The sequence below is a fragment of the Nanorana parkeri genome, unplaced genomic scaffold (genome assembly GCF_000935625.1).
Source record: "Nanorana parkeri isolate BGI_ZX_2015 unplaced genomic scaffold, ASM93562v1 scaffold15, whole genome shotgun sequence".
Lineage (NCBI taxonomy): Eukaryota > Metazoa > Chordata > Amphibia > Anura > Dicroglossidae > Nanorana > Nanorana parkeri.
The window spans coordinates 3046682-3061743 of NW_017306283.1; the positions used below are offsets into that span (position 1 = coordinate 3046682).

The 15062-nt window shown below is 44.7% G+C and overlaps 1 long non-coding RNA gene across 1 annotated transcript in view; it reads right to left on the reverse strand.

Annotated features, from left to right (window-relative positions):
* Positions 1-8376: 8376 nt before the first annotated feature.
* LOC108788789 overlaps positions 8377-15062 on the reverse strand; it is a 46365-nt gene continuing 39679 nt past the window's right edge. The window contains exon 3 of the long non-coding RNA XR_001941359.1: positions 8377-8540. This is a non-coding gene — a long non-coding RNA (uncharacterized LOC108788789). The remainder of the gene's footprint in view (positions 8541-15062) is intronic.

Genomic DNA, 15062 nt, shown 5'->3' on the forward strand with positions numbered 1-15062 from the left:
GACCATTGCGGTCCGGGAACATCCCTCAAGAGCTGCAGTTTTGGAGTTGCTCTGATCCAGTCGTCTAGCCATCACAATTTGGACATCGCGGGCAGGGGCGTCCCGAGGCTGGGTGACACCCCGCCATGTCGTCATCGTGCATGCGCGTGACGTCACCCTCCTTGTGACACCACTGATCGTGGGCTCTATGTGAGTGCCGCGGACCAGATCCCCAGTGTGCTGCCAGAAAGTCGATATATTGTTAAAACATGAACACATAAAAAAAACTACAGTTCTTTACCCAAGAACCTAAGCCCAAGTGCACCCCATTATCAAGAAATAGATGTTCAGACAGACTTTGACGCTATGACTCAGAGTGGAGCCAACCTTTGAACCTTTCCGCAGACCAGTCAGAGCAGGCTGGCTGTAGACGGCGGTAATCTTCTATGGTGCAGGTAGAGAATGACAATGAAGTCGGTGTCAGCAGACTGGGCTCTGCCTTATGCTCCCATTCAGATGAATGTCCGTGGCTTTTAGCAAACATTTGCTATGTTGGAAACAGCAAGAAATCCATTTAAACCGGTTCACGTTAGCGCTGAGTGATGTTATTTGGGGAACAAGTCACAACAGAGCCGGCTCTGCAAAGACAGATGTTCCGGGTGAAGCAAGGAGGGCCCGAATTAAAGGATTTTGTTGCCTTTTTTCTTTGCTGCAACCTATCCTTCTCTCGATCCTTTCACCTGACTCACAAGTAGAATAAAGCCTTTCTGTGTATTTTAATGGTATGGTTCCAACTAAGTGGCTTACAGCTGAACTCCGGCCTTTCCTCCACTCTTCCACAGTTGTACCGGCTCCTCTCCTGGACTGGAGTTGCTTCCTATGATTTCACTGCACGCTGTGAGCTTCTCACAATGTGTATTAGAAGCTGCAGCAACTCAGATAGAGCCCCCCTCATTTCCTGATGGGAGGATGTCCAGCATCATCTAGCCATTTCCTCCCCAGCCTGGCTGTCCCTGACCTGCCCCTTTCATTCATTGGATTTCAGCTCTTTCAATCAGCATCACATGTGGGAGTTACCCTGCAGAGCCCACCATAAAGAGTCTCACATGGGCTGTGCAGGATCTATGGTGTGCTCTGCAGGGTCACTCTCAGATGGGCTGTGTGGGGTCTCAGGTGGGTCCTGAGTGCAGTGCATTACTAAGTCCTGGGTCCAGTGCATTACTAAGTCCTGAGTCCAGTGTGTTACTAAGTCCTGAGACCAGTGCGTTACTAAGTTCAAAGTCCAGTGCGTTACTAAATCCTGAGTCCAGTGCGTTACGAAGTCCAGAGTCCAGTGCGTTACTAAGTCCAGAGTCCAGTGCGTAACTAAGTCTTCAGACCAGTGCGTTACTAAGTCCTGAGTCCAGTGCGTTACGAAGTCCTGGGTCCAGTGCGTTATTAAATCCAGAGTCCAGTGCGTTACTAAGTCCTGAGTCCAGTGCGTAACTAAGTCCTCAGACCAGTGCGTTACTAAGTCCTGAGTCCAGTGCGTTACTAAGTTCTGAGACCAGTGCGTTACTAAGTCCTGAGTCCAGTACGTTAATAAGTCCAGAGTCCAGTGCGTTAATAAGTCCAGTGCGTTACTAAGTTCAAAGTCCAGTGCGTTACTAAGTCCAGAGTCCAGTGCATTATGAAGTCCAAAGTCCAGTGCGTTACTAAGCCCAGAGCCCAGTGTGTTACTAAGCCCTGAATGCAGTGCGTTACTAGGCCCAGAGTCCAGTGCGTTACAAAGTCCTGAGTCCAGTGCATTACTAAGTCCTGAGTCCAGTTCGTTACTAAGTCCTGAGTCCAGTGCGTTACTAAGTCCAGAGTCCAGTTCGTTACTAAGTCCTGAGACTAGTGCGTAACTAAGTCCTGAGTCCAGTGCGTTACTAAGTCCTGAGACCAGTGCGTTACGAAGTCCTGAGACCAATGCGTTACTAAGTCCAGAGTCCAGTGCGTTACGAAGTCCTGAGACCAGTGTGTTACTAAGTCCTGAGACCAGTGTGTTACTAAGTCCAGAGTCCAGTGCGTTATTAAGTCCCGAATCCAATTCATATGCTGTTCTGCATTGCTGTATAATGTATTGCTGGGATTTGTGGTCCCCCTACAGCCGGTGCCATTCTGCATTAGAGTGCAAGCTCCTCTGTACAGAAACTAATGTGACTCTGTAAGTGCGTTACAAATTCCTGAGTCCACCGCGTTACTAAGTCCTGAGTCCAGTGCGTTACTAAGTCCTGAGTCCAGTGCGTTACTAAGTCCAGAGTCCAGTTCGTTACTAAGTCCTGAGACTAGTGCGTAACTAAGTCCTGAGTCCAGTGCGTTACTAAGTCCTGAGACCAGTGCGTTACGAAGTCCTGAGACCAATGCGTTACTAAGTCCAGAGTCCAGTGCGTTACGAAGTCCTGAGACCAGTGTGTTACTAAGTCCTGAGACCAGTGTGTTACTAAGTCCAGAGTCCAGTGCGTTATTAAGTCCCGAATCCAATTCATATGCTGTTCTGCATTGCTGTATAATGTATTGCTGGGATTTGTGGTCCCCCTACAGCCGGTGCCATTCTGCATTAGAGTGCAAGCTCCTCTGAATATACCCCACAGGAAGTGGGGTGGATGACGCCGGCCCTAGCTCGCAGAGCAGGAAGTATGCCAAGAGCAGATCCGGAGAGGAGGTGCGTATTGCAACTTTTAGTTTTTGATAACTACGGGCTCTTTATTTCTAAAACTTTTTTGAATAAGAGGAGTTCTCCTTTAAGGCAATATTGTGTAATCTCTCCCTCTTTTATCGGTGTCGCATTTTAATTGTGTTTATTAGTGAAAAGATCTGACAAAAGAAGACAAAACCCCTTTGACATCGGGCCGCCTTAGTTCTCGTCTCTACAATAGGAACAAGCGCATTGTGATCGCATTATAAAGGGCGAAACGACCAATGAAAACCAACAAGCCGGGGAACTGATCGGGGCTGATAATAAAAGTGTGTCATCTTTGGTTTTCTTTCCTCGCCGGGTTCACAGCTGATGTATGAAATCTTTTTTTTCTGAGAATCTTGCAGGTACTTGTCTGCGCAGACGTGCGCCAGAGAATATCGCCCGCAGCTATTCAGGCTTTTGTGTTTTGATGTCACCCAACATTGTCCTGCGGTGAATGAGCGGAGAAAGCTCTGCGGTTGGTGAATCATTGTTTTCCTGTTTATATTTGCAGGTTAGAAATCACACAAGTGGTTTTTTGCTTTGCTGACAGAGTTGGTATAAGGCAGCACCACTTACTTTTTGCTTTGTTTAATATTTAAAGAGATTTTGACACTTTACCTATTAGGGGGGAAAAGGGACAGGTTCTCTATATCCATTGATATCTTCTCTGTGCTTCCCCACCACTTCAATCCTGCTTTAGGAGTCCGGACCCCCTGTGTAAGCTCCATGTCGGATGGTGTTGGAGCTTATACTGAGTTAACATGTGACCGGTTTCGAGCCTGGTGATTGGCTAATTGCAAGTGCTGCACCCTGCTGCCAGGACCAGATAACGGTAAAGCAAAGCAGATCACACCAGACAGTGCAGACAAAACACCTTTTAATGAATAAAATGTATTGCTGATAAATACATTATTAAAGAACTCTGGCTAGTTTTTCTATTAACCCTTGCAGTAGGGCTACCCCCGCACTGCAAGGGTTAACTGCTCGTTTTGGTCTAGGGACGGTTATACTCACTCGATCATCCAAGCTGGCCGGCTGTGACAGCGATCCCTCCAGCCTATCTCCTCCTCCACTGCAGCGATGGTATGTTCGCTCGGCCTCCTCCAATCCTATACACAATGCATAGAACGTGATGTCTCCGGGACCTCAGACAGCTGCAGTGGAGAAGGAAAGAGGCTCCAGGGACCGGTCTAAGAGCAAGCTGGCTCCGAGGATCAGGTGAGTAAAACTTTATTACATTTAAATACATTTATTGATTTTACTTTTTTATTTTTTAAAGGATATTTTACCGGTACTAGTGATGAGCCAACTTTTCTGGGTTTGGTTTGCTTGGATATTCACCAAACCCAGCCAGAAATCCAGGTTCTTCGAAAGTCCAAGCGAACCAAACCCAGGGGCTGCCTACATCCTAACAACTAGGCTGGGCCGCACAGCATCATGGGTTGCTAGGACACAGATGAGAGCATCATAACCACCAATGATGCTGTGGGGCCGCCAGCGTCTTAGCAATCACTAATGCTGTGTGGCTCGCACCGCGTCGTGGGTTGCTATGATGCTGCTGGCCCATATGTATACTCAGGGCTGGCAGCTACTCCACACCAAAGCATTTTCACCGTCTCCTTGGTTTTCAACTGAGATAATCTCAGACTGAGCCACAATGAAAATGAATTGTTCAGATACAGATTTATTCCAAGTTGAAGCAAAAGACTTTATCACAAAGCCAACACGTTTTGGGGGTCAGAGGGAGTCCCCTTCATCAGGGCTTGAAGGCATGTAGTAACCGCTGAACTGAATGGCATAATGAATGTACATTGTTTGGTATTAGGCTATAATCTTATAGAATTATTATTGTTGAAATGAATGATATTGCAGCATTACCTCTATACGAAGGATGATTTACACTGCCTGGTCCTAAATAAAGTCACCTCCTGGATTTCGGCCAGTGTTATGATCTGGGGTTGGTTCAGTTGGTCAGGTCTAGGTTCAGCAATGTTATGTGCCCAAAAAATGAGGTCAGCTGCTTTCCTGAATATACTGAATGATCAGGTTCTTCCATCAATAGATTTGTTTCTTCCCTGATGGCACATTGGGCATATTCTAAGATGACAATGTCAGGATTCATCGGGCTCAGATTGTGAAAGAGTGGTTCAGGGAGCATGAGACATCATTGTCACACATGGATTGGCCACCACAGAGTCCAGACCTGAACCCCATTGAGAATCTTTGGGATGTGCTGGAGAAGACTTTACACAGAGGTCCAACTCTCCCATGATCATTACAAGATCTTGGTGAAAAATAAATGCAACTCTGGATGGAAATAAATGTTGTGACATTGCAAAAGCTTATCCAAACAATGCCACATCGAATGTGTGCCGTAATCAAAGCAAAAGGCTGCCCAACAAAATATTAGTGTGTGTGACCTTTTTTCTTGGCCAGGAAGTGTATTTATAAAAAGATTTCCTTGTCAACCTTTTTCTTTTCCCATCATCCGCTAAATATAATATTTTTTTCTGAATGGGAACAGTAACTGAACATGTGACTCCTCTTCCATCACTTCCACTTGACCAACAGAAAATAAGTGCTGCCTGTTAACAATGCCAAACGTTTTATGTACCGCCGAAGTATGAATCAATGTATCACCATTCATGTCCGCAGCTGAAAGCCAGGCCCAGGCATTTCACATCTGTAATTGCTTTCTTAGGAGGAAGGAGAGGAGCTGGGTAATAGATTCCAGTAATATCGCTTGTTTCCTGGAGTAATTAGAGTCCACTCTTCTAATTGGAAAACCAGTCAGAGAATTCACACGAGACGCGAAAACAACAATCCAGGTTGCGGCTCCTCCGTGGACAGAACACAAGTAACAAGGCAAATATAAAAAGGTTTATACTTCCTGGTCTTAAAGGCAACCGCTCCTGAGGGACACATGGGGGGCTACCATTGTTGATCCCCTTCTGAACATGCTAGTCGTCTGACTAGTATAATGAGCATTTGGGTTCAGTAAGGTTTGAGTTACTAAACCTGGAGCACGGATGCACTTTTGTAAAGTCAGACATCTTTATTGACATGCTTGTTCCAGGTAATGTGGTCTTTGAAGGCTAGGCTGTAGACAGCCTGAGCTTAGTTTACATTATCTGAGATGTTGGGTTTCTCCTAATCCCAGGACATTGTTTGCTTCTTCCTACTTCTGGGGAGGATACAATCTTTAGGGTGTAATATTCAGGGCGGATATGACCCTTAGCCAGCCGTATCAGACAATAAACTTTTATTCATTTCCACAAACAAAGTAAATGGCTTATATTCAGCAAACACAAGACTTCGGCTCAGCGCCTGTATACTAAGTCCCACCTCAGGGTTAGAGTCCCAGCCTGCGCACAGAGGGTTCCAGTATGGACGCAGGTGCCCCAGCAGTGTCTCGGCAGACTGTATTCCACAGCTTAACACACATAGCCATGTGTCCTGTTCCAAACACTCCACACAGCCAGACTGACTGGCTTCCTGTTCCTTTTTAACACACCCTCTGGCTGGTGGTTTAACCCTTTCATTACCAGAACTGGCTGTAGTCAGGGATGGAGGCTCTGAATACAAGGTGACTTTAACGGGACCACCACCTAAACAAGGGAGGGATATACTGTCCATCCAGGACCCATTCCTGGTGTCCTGTACACGGGTTATAAATATGTATTCTCCCTTGGCCAAACACTGAGAGGTTTATGCTTGTAATGTGGGCTAGGGAAGAGGGTCATTATCTGTAGAGAGCTTATAGGAGGGTTCTTTCCTCCCAGGCTCTGCTTAGTGATAATGTGTGTTTAGCAGGGTCCAGCCTGTGCTTCCTAGGCCTGTTGACTGTAGGGGGAAGTCAATGTAAGAAGGGCCTTTAAATCCAGCCTGAGCCTAGGCTCAAGTAACCACAGGAAGACTTTGTTGGGGCATAAACAATCAGGAAGAAGGCTTGGAGCATCTTCAGAAAAATCTGCTATTCGGAATTGCGTCCAGCAGACTTGCGGGAAAGCTTCTACATGTACATAGACATGTCATAGACATGATTTGGAAAGCTCACTACTCAGCACATTAAGGTATCTGTGATTGTTAGAAGGCCATTTTCTATTGGGAGTCTGGTACTGCAGTATCTAGGGCCACCAACAGAGGTACTTAAAGGATCCATTGTCCTTGGACAGTCACTGCTAAAGATTCTACACCCAGCAATTGGTTGTTCTTAAAGGATCCATTTGTAACTAGAACGCTGCCACTGAAACAATAGAGCCCTCATTAGCTTTGATATTGCTGGAAGGCTGCTACTTGAGAAATTAGAGCCGCCAGCCATTTTTATTGCTGACCTGACCTGAGAAAGCCGGATACATTTTTGCTGTTTTTGGGTTTCCTGTACCCTTAACTCTCTCTCCGGACATTTCAGCCAGTACATTTTTCAAAGGAAGATTGATGGCCTTGAGGTCTGTCTTATTGTCACTACTGGACGGTCTGTGAGTGTTTGAGTGCAGCTACAGGGCAGGTCACTAAGGGGGAAAGGAGTAAGGCTCATTAAAATTCAGCAGCTCCTTTGGGGCTCATTGCTTTACAGAATGAGCAGCCTCCATGAGTCTTTCAGGAAAGGTTTCCTTGAGGCTGAAATTAGACCAACGCATTGTGAAAAACACATGATAACCGTCTTTTGTTACCGCACTTTACCATAGTGCATTGCAGTCCCTTTGGGATGGCATCCTAACTCACCTGGCCAGCACACCTCAACGCGTTCACGTACCACAATGCACAGATGGAAATAATGGCAGACAAGAAAGGAACAAAAAATGAGATAAGAGAATATACACCTTAAATAAAACTTTATTTTCACATATTTCAAAACAATACATAAAAAAAAGGAATCAAGCAAACGCAACAGTTTGGTAAAAATCTCCTAATCTCATCTAAAACTTTTATGGTGAACGTTGGTGAGCTGACGCACTCACTGATTTATTATATCTTTGCTCCAGTGCCACCTTTGTACTCCCATCACGCTGTAAAAAAATGACCATGAATGTTACAATTTGGTTGTACAATTTTTGTGCATTTTCTTTTAGATTGACCAAAACTATGTTGTATGACGGTCTTACATAGTTACATAGTATTTGAGGTTGAATAAAGACATTAGTCCATCAAGTCCAACCTATTAGGATCTCATTCTAGGAGATGATTCAATTTCTATCCAATCAGGCAAACTGATGGTAGTTCTAAAGAAGATTGTAACATGTCCGGTCACCTTTATGTACAAAAGACAGGATCCAGCTAATGAGAGTGAGACTCCCCCATAACGGCTGCGGCAGATCTAAGCAGGAACCTCAGATTTGGAGATCCGATTGACAAAAATTTAAAGTAAACATTTCCTAAGGAAAATAGAGGTTGCCACTGCTGGCCTCCTACTCAAAATGCTGTTATGGTGACCCTCTGACCCGTACTTTCTATGTCAGTGGCCCAAGTCAGAAGTCCTTATCTGCATACTTTTTTTTGGGTTAGTTACTGAAAGCAAGAAAGTCAGCATGGCAGGACAAGCATTTGCTAAACCTAAATTTGGCACTGGCAACTTCCATTGAAGTATTTCTTGAAGAAGATGGCGAATAAATCAGTAGGTCTTCTCCCCTCCCTGCTCAGCTCTGCTTCTCCCCTCTCTGCTCTCCCCTCCGCATGGGATGAAGTCAGAGTTTCTCCTCTTGTTTCTTCCATTCCAAATCTTGCAACACAAAAAATAACAACTGGCAGGTGGTAAAAGAAGAATGAAGTTTAACAGTGCGGTTCTGTGCCGCCATGTAGGAGGGACGAGCTCGACAGCTGCCAGCATGGAGACGATCACACAGCAGAACGTTGATGCCTGAGGGAAGGGAAGAGAAAGAAGAGATTACAAAGTGTGAGGATCGCTGGAGCCGTGCAGATTTGCATGTTCTAGCTAACAAAAAACAGTGCTGTGCTTAAAGGGACACTCGTTTCCCAAAATTAAAAACTCATGGAACTCAGTGTATACAGTGAAAATGTTGGTTTACCATATTCATATGTCAATACTAGGTGGCATATCTATTGTCTAGATCACATGGCATATCTATTGTCTAGAACACATGGAACTCAATATGTACATGTGAAAATGTTGGTCTACCATATTAATATGTCCATAAGTGGCATATGTATGGTCTGGATCAAAACTCATTCAATGGCCTGGAGCATCATTGCCAACAATGCATTGGATCTTGGAGCACAATCTCACTTAAATTGTAACTCTGAGCACCATTTATTTCCGTTGTCCTGATATCAGCTTCCTGTAACCACCTACACAGCATCCCTCAGATTAGTAGAACCATGCTAGAAGCCAACTGTGCTGTTTTGAAGTGCATATGTGATGATAGGAGTAGCAAGCAGGGGGTTGACTTATCAGTGTGCTGCTGCCTTTTCCTGTCCAATCAGCAGGCTGGGGTGTGGTTTTGACCAAGCAGTCAAGGACCTTGCTGAGATTTCTAGAAATAAAATCCCTTTGGCAAACAAAACAGTATGTATAGCAACTGTGCAATGAATTGCTATGGCTAGTCCGGGGCAATATTTTTGCACTCCGGCCCCTAAGGCCTGTCAGCGTGGTGCACTGGCACTTTAGATTTATTTATCCACTCTATGCACGTTTGGCACTTTTTTATTTTTAAATTGACCCACAGATGCTGAAGGTGCAGGTTTCTTCGGGGCCTATTCCTGACGCTGGGAGGAGATTCTGTGCCTCGTAGGGGGTTCTCTGTCTCCTCCCACCCAGGAGGTGGGTCTCTCTTCGGGAGAGCCCACTTGCCTAGTACTGTGAGGGACCTGTTGCGGCAGGTCCCCGAAGGAAATGGGTCCACCGGCCTTCGGGTTGGTGGGCCAACAGTCTCAACCCCTGTCAGGAGCCTTGCGCCACGGGGGGTCAGGAAAGTAGGTCCCTTCTTTTGAAAGACCTTGCACCCTTGTGCACGTTTTTGTGTGCTGTGATTTCACGGTTCACTTTTTTTGTTCACAGGGGGTAGTTTAATGCATGTCCACGGGCTTCAAAAAAAAAAGAAGAAAAAATGAATTGCTTGCCTCAACATCAGCTTTAAACACGAAGGATGAGGACACCCTATGACCCTATCCCTGAGTGAATTATATTAGCTTAGTCACTTAAGTACAAAAGGGAACAGCTAAATATCATAAACAAAGAATATAGAGTAAAAAACTATAGTACTGTGAAAGAAAGTGTACATATGAAATCTTTCTTATTATATTCAGCCAACTAGTCGTTCTCTTTTGACTTTCTCTTTCTAAAGAAATTAAACTGCACAAGTACCAGGTTCAGCTAAAACTAACTGGCCTCTTCATTTTGTAGATAAGGTTTAGGTGCATGCACAGTCAGATTTATGATCATTACAAAGCATATAAAGTAGTCTGCTAGATAATAAACTTTAGGAATTGCTAATCCTGAAACGAGTATGTGTCAGATTGAATTCCTTGCGTGATCACGCTAAAAAGGGCAATATCTTATACAACAAACAACCTGTCGAAGACAGTACATGCCTCCTTTCTCCACAGAAAGCCCAAACGGCTACTGCGACCATTCACTGAAGAGAAAGCCAAGCAGAGAGGAATTGTATAGAATCCAGACAGTAAATCAGCCACACACATGAGCCCTGTCAACTGGTTAAGGGGTAAGTTCAATGTACGGATTTTGTCCCACGATGACCACTTAGTTACTGTTAGTACATATCATAGGCAATGACTGTTTCAACCTGACCTAGCCTAATCATGGTCGGCACAGAGCTTCTGTCCATACATGCTCCCAGAAAGAACTGAAGCGTGTATTGTTCTTCAATACAGAATCTCTCCTCATTGTAGAACAGTGGGCAGTACCACTGTGGTTTTCCATTTATGCCCCTGTCCACCTAGAACCCCCTGCTGTATAGCACAAATGTAGCCTGACACTTCCATGAAGTCAGTTCAATGATCAAGTGTGAAAACATATGAAATCTCCCAAACAGACACTGGAAATTCCCCATTTCAGCCATATAACACAGGTGGAGTCAGTAACGAAACATTCACACAAATTAGGGGAAGCCCCTGCAATTAACGGATAGTTGGCTGCCAAGAATGTATATATTATATAAATTAACTACTGCGATGGAACTTCACGCATTTTAAGATTTCTATAATTATGATATGGCACTGATTTAAACACCGTAAATACAAAATTGCCCGCATACAAAGCAATACAAAATAAAAAAGAGGATGTAAAAACAACAGCTTTTTGAGTGCTACCCATTCACCTAATGGTCACGATACACTTAGTCACCTGATTGCTTTTGATGTTTTAATAAAATGATTTGGGCAACTATATGGCCAAAAGTATGCAGACCCTCTTCCAAATAACTGAGTTCCATTGACTCCGGTGAAGGGTACTGTTAATTTTATAGCATACAAAGACATTTTAGACCTTTGTGCCCTTCCAGCCTTGTGACAGTAGTTTGGTGAAGGTTCCTGTTCCAGTATGACTGTACTCCTGAGCACAATACCAGCTCCATGAAGACATAGTCTGATAAGTCTGGTGTAAAGGAACTTGAGTTCTGACCTCAGCCCTAGGGATGAATTGGAATGTTAATTTCAAGCCAGATCTTCTCATTCAACATCATTTACTGACCTCACAAATGATCTCTTGGCTAAAATGAGTAAATATTCCCAAAGACACCCTCCAGAATCTTATAGAAAGCCTTTCCAGAACAGTGAAGCCTGGTATAGCCACAAAGGTGCTTCATCTCTGTGGTTATACCAGCCAACAAACATAATAATGCCCGTGGTTTTGGAATGGAATGTCCAATATGCCCATTGTGATATTTGGGGAGATTAGCACATATGGTGAGCACTTAAAGTGACATTAAACCCTGAGATTTGTTAACATAAACCAATACTGTAAAGTGTGCCTTACTGTAATCCATGGTAGTTCCCCTCCTCTTTGCTGCTTTTCCTTTTAAATCCTCATGTCTTCTCATGCTGGGGGAGAACTTCCCTTTTCAGCTCAGGGCCTCTTCCTGTAGTGCTGGCTCAGGTTACAAGCCTATACAAACCTATACACAGACACCGTGTATCCATTCCTGAGACAAGGCAGTCTGCTGCAAAACAGAAGTTCTGCCCAGCATGAGAAGACATGAGGATTTAAAAGGAAGAGCAGCAAAGAGAAGGGAAACTACCATGGATTACAGTAAGGCACACATTACAGTATTGGTTTATGTTAAAAAATCTGAGGGTTTAATGTCACTTTAAGGACCAGTCTCTGAGCCGTGCCTAACAGAGAAAAAGGACAGTCTTTTATTTCTTCAAAGGCAGACAACCAAGGAAGTTCAACATAAAATAGCTTTCTTCAGCAGTACAACATTCTCGGGTTGTCTTGTTCAGTCAGTGTCCCAGTCCCAGGACTTTACTGTATTCTTCAACATAACTCTTCAAGAATACTCTGTACCCTTGAGCAGCTTTTGATTCAACACACACACCTTGTGTGCCCGGCTCTCTCAGCCTCTCCAAACCTTCCAGCCTCCCAGGCTGTTCCTCTGGTGCCTCCAGCACACACCACACCAGCCCTCCCCTTGAGCTCTGGTCTGAGCTCTTAATTAGGCTGTTCTCAGCCACCTGATCACCGGCAACACCTGACCTCAGGACTGGAGATTTCATCCCACCCAGAACTCTGAGAAATCTCCAGAGATCCAGATCCCAGCTACAACCTGGAAAAACCAGAAGCAACTGAAAGACCAGCTTCTTCCCTGCAGAACTATTTGCAGTCTGGAACCTCTCAGCCCCTCTGGCTGAGAGTCCTAGTTAACCATGTTGCCAGCATACTCCATGGCATTGCCACGCACTGCCACACCATATAGGTGTGATAATCAGATGTTCATTAAATGTTTGGCCACATATTGTGTTTCCATTCCTCAAATGTAGTCACACACATTACAATCTGATTGCACAATGTCCTTTAGATATACACAGACTGTGTCTTGAGACGGCCACCCTAAACAATTTACTCAACTTATATCTAATCAGTTCGGACCTCACACTACATAGTGGTTGTTAAATCTATTGACTGTGATATCAGATTGAAACTGTCTCTAGCCTTGCGAAATGGCCCTACACAACTCTAAAGGCTGTGACACACTGCACGTGAAGCAGCGCAGAGCGGTGGCGCGCTGCCGCCGCGTGCAGTGTGTCATGTAATTTCTCTCTGGCACGTCAGCTTGCGCATTTAAAGCCGCACATCACGATGCGAAGTCCATTCGGATGTTACGCGCGAGCCGATTGGCTGAAGGTGCAGTCCTTTATCTGGCCGCGCTCAGCTCACATACTACATGCGAACCTCCGGCCTGACAGCTTTGCTTTACACGGCTTGGCATGCAGTGTGTCACGGGCTTAACCCCTTCGTGACGGGAGACGTACACTGTACGTCCAGCCACAAAGGGACCAAATGACTTGTCACGTACACTGTACATGACGAGTTATTTGCTGCTTTAGAGGGCTGTTAATCGCTGAGAATCAGCTTTTAACATTCATTAATGGATGCCCTTACTACAGAGGCATTCATTAATGAAAGGGTTAACCTTTTTAGACACCCGATACCTTAATATCGGGTGTCTGAGAGTCACAGCAGAGGGACACAGATGCCGGCTTTTGCCGGCATTCTGACAGCTCGTATAGATCGAGAGATATCTCTCTCAAGCTATACTGGCTTTTTTTTTATCTTTCATGAATAGACACATAATGTGTCTATTCCTACAATGTATCTATTCCTGGAAGAAGAATGTTTCAGTTTGCTGATCGTTGTTGCAACAATCAGAAAACCTTTAGTGACAGCTGAATCATGGAACTGCTGCAGGATCAGTGTCACTAACTTATTATCGGCTCTGAACCCACTGTGCCGGAGCAGCCACTGGCAAGGATGGCAACTTTAAGGCAGGCCATGACAGTCAAGTTTTTATCTGGGGAGGGTTGGTTTCTATAGATGAGATGATGAGCTAGGTAGGCTAAGGCCACATAAGTATACTTTGTCTGAAAGTGTGCTTATCCTTTAAGTCACAGAGTGCACTTAGCTAACCTCAATCTGAGTTTTATGTAATTATCTGCAGACAAAATCCAGAGAGTGCCTCATGTGTAGGATGCTTGGATCTGTTTGCTAAAGAGCTGTGTAGCTGCCTAACCTGATATATTACCATTTGGATTCAGGTGTTGATCTGGTGGCTGGGAGCATCTTCTCAATGTGGACACTGATCAGGCCTGCCTTATGTAAGAAACAGGGAGGAGCGTACAGTGGGTGTCCACAAAAGGAGGTTCCCAGATTACCAAAAAAAAGGAAGTGGGTTGGACTGGTGCACTATGGTCTGGTATGGTATGGACTGGTGGGACTATATGCTCCCCATATGGTTTTCATTTTCAAATTCTTACCAAACTGTACTCAAAATTGTGATTTTGAGTGTCCCAAAATTCTGACCTTTGTACATCCACAGAAACAGAATTGTGTGATTCTACGCAAGGCTGCGTGCTGTATACTACACTGAACACTTGGAATTCTGTGACACTGAATGTGACATTCAAGCAACAGGACAAACAGATGCCATCCCAAGAAGTCTGAGCCTCAGAGACGCCCTTGTACTGGTGACAGTGAAGCTGGCTGGGTATACACTTCACAGTCTTGGCCTACTTCTGCAGCTGCCTCTGACTCAGACCCATTGAATGATGGATATGCAGATACAGGCCAAGGCATATTTCAAACAACAGGTGAAATTCAACCACTCTCAACCGAGAGCAAACAAGACCAATGCCAAACAAAGGTTGCATGTATAGTGTTGGTGCTACATCTCCTTACTCTTGGTGGTAAATGTCGGAGCTCTGGATTTATATACAGCACAGCCATGCGGGAAGAGATACTCACTTCTGTGTCAGCTGGCAGTGCAAGATAGGAAAGGCAATAAAAGAGTGCTGAATGGACAGTGACTCTCTTGGAGGACATAGTTCTAAAAGGATACTAACTCTACAGGAGGGCAAAAGGTGCTGAATGGACCCTGATTCTCCGGGGGTGGGGGTATTAAATGGATACTGACTATATCAGAGGACAGATCGGTGAATGGCCACTGACTATATTGGAAGGCAGATTGCTGAATGGATACTGACTCCCATGGAGGGCATAATGCTAATAAGACAAAGAGCTGAATGGATGAATGGACACTGATTGTCTTGGGGGAGCAGAGTATTTACTGGATAATGAGTATATTGGAGGACAGAGCGCTAATATGGGCACTGACTATATTGGAGGACAGATTGCTGAATGGATACTGACTCTCTTAAAGGGCACAGTGCTACAGAGATATTAACAATT